Source organism: Nyctibius grandis, chromosome 3, assembly GCF_013368605.1.
Source record: "Nyctibius grandis isolate bNycGra1 chromosome 3, bNycGra1.pri, whole genome shotgun sequence".
Classification (NCBI taxonomy): Eukaryota; Metazoa; Chordata; class Aves; order Nyctibiiformes; family Nyctibiidae; genus Nyctibius; species Nyctibius grandis.
In genome coordinates this window covers 113,227,455-113,229,733 of record NC_090660.1, presented here as the reverse complement: position 1 = coordinate 113,229,733, position 2,279 = coordinate 113,227,455, and the positions used below count along the sequence as shown (strand labels likewise).

Sequence of the window (2,279 nt, the reverse complement as noted above, 5' to 3'; positions counted from 1 at the left end):
GATCTGGCATGTTTCTAAGTCATATATAGGAGACAACTTGTAAGTGTAAATGGACAAGAAGCAGAAACTCTGTAGTAGTGTTCAGCTGTCCAAAAAGGTCCCCACCTCACAAGCACAGAGATGCTGAGACCCTCAACCATGCCTGTGTGCTCAGCTCCTCAGTGGTCATGGGTAGGATCACCATTGGGATCCAGGGGTGGAAGTGGTTTTGAAGAAAGGACACCAGATCCTGGTGTCTGGATATTGCAAGAGGTTCCATAGCCTAGTTTGTGAGCCCTAGATATCAGGAACTGTTACCTAATAAATCTTTGTGAGGAAATATCTGCTGCTGTCGAGCTGAACATTCAAACCCAGATTAAACATATTTTTTTACACCTTTCACTACCAGTTTTTTAGCAGACATGGAAAACTTACTGTGCATTTCACATATGTATTTTGGGGAGATGTGAATTTGGAGCTGGTGAAAGATGGTAGATTGTCTGTTCTGGGAGCGAAAGTCCTCTATTTGCAGAATAAGTTGGTGGGCTGGGCAAAGATGTCCCATATCACTGCATGAATATGCCTGGCTCCCATTCCCCAGCTGGAGAGAGACAGATTGTTGTGAAAGGATTAGCCAGGCTCCATGGGTAACACGAGATCTTTCAGTGGGCTCTGTGAAGATAGCAGAAATGTCTGTTCTATGCTAATGCTCTTGGCTGGTCCTCAGATCAAGGTTGATGTTTAGCTGTGTTTTATGATACAGACCTTGGTCTATAGGTACAACAAGGAGTCCCACTTTCTTATTTCTTACCAGCACACCCAAACCTCTCCCTACAGAGAAGGGGTTCTGGTATTTTGGATATGTCAGACCAGTTTGGAAACACAAACAGCACCCTCTCTCTGATGCTGTTATTTGGTGTATTGGCAGGGGTGTAAACACTTCCATGCTCCACCCAGTTCTGATCTCTACTCTGCAATTTCCATGGACCAAGGAATGGCTGTGGCATCCCAGACAAATCTAATCCTGTGGAAGAGAACCTCATTATTCAACACAACTAGTATCCAAGTCTAACAAAGTCTGACACCCTAAACAGGACTAAAAAGAAAGAGGGTCTGAGGAATGAGACAAGACAGTATCTTCAACACCAGAAGAACAAAGAGCGCAGTCTATGTTTGGTTGTCCTTTTTACTCTCTTCCATAGAACCATAGAATGGTTTGGGTTGGAAGGGACCTTAAAGATCATCTAGTTCCAACCCCCCTGCCACAGACAGGGAGACCTTTCCTCTAGACCAGGTTGCTCAAAGCCTCATCCAACCTGGCCTTAAACACTGTCATTCCCATTCACAGTCACCTCTTGAGCCCTCCCTACAATCAATTTGTCTTTCTCTTCATCCTTCATCATCCTTTGTGCTTCACATCCAGCTTCCTCATCAGTAGCTTCGTGACTATAGAGACCTAGCTCCATCTCCTTATTTTCCTTGCAATGATTTGTGAGCAACAAAGACCTTCTCTAATCTCAAAGTAACTGTACTCCCCTGTCAGCCCTTCAGGAACACCTGTTTTGTTTCCCTGTTCCACTTCTATACATTCTCCAGAGTCATACACTGACAAAAAGGCTGTGTTGGTGCCTTGGACCATTGCTTTTGAGCCCAGTCTGTCTGTATCCTGTTCCCTGAAACAACTTCTTTGACTCACAAGCTGATGTCAACCAAACTTGTCCGAGAAGGCTGAAAGATAATTATGTTCCAACAGGTTTTGTGAAAATTAGGGCCACAGCCGGGCTGAAGTAGCTCAGCTGGGAGAGCGTTAGACTGAAGATCTAAAGGTCCCTGGTTCAAGCCCGGGCTTCAGCAGTTTTTTCCTGTAGTTTTTTGTGCCCAGTGCTGGGCTTTTCAGTACAAGACACATGAAGCTACTAAAGAGTGTCCAGCAAAGGGCCAGGAAGATGATGAAGGGACTGGAACATCTCTCGTACGAGGAGAGGATGAGAGACCTGGGACTAGTTGCCCTGAGAGGTTGTGGAGTCTCCATTCTTAGCAATATTCAAAAGCCACCTGGATGTGGTCCTGGGCAACTGGCTCTAGGTGGCCCTTCTAGAGCAGGGGGTTGGACCAGATAACCTCTAGAGGTCCCTTCCAACAATTCTGTGTGTAGAGGACAAAGACAAAAGTTTATGTCTAGAGCAGGGAAAAGCAAGGCTAATGTCATCCTCATATATTTCCATTAGCAGTGGCCACCTGACCAATCAGCTCAACCATCCAGGCTGACCAACCAGCCAACAAACAGCTGTGATTAAGAT

At 45.5% G+C, this 2,279-nt stretch overlaps 1 non-coding gene across 1 annotated transcript; it reads left to right on the top strand.

Annotated features, from left to right (window-relative positions):
* Positions 1 to 1,760: 1,760 nt before the first annotated feature.
* Positions 1,761 to 1,833, top strand: TRNAF-GAA (transfer RNA phenylalanine (anticodon GAA)). The gene has a single exon. It is a non-coding gene; the product is annotated as a tRNA-Phe (tRNA).
* The last annotated feature ends 446 nt before the right edge of the window (positions 1,834 to 2,279 follow it).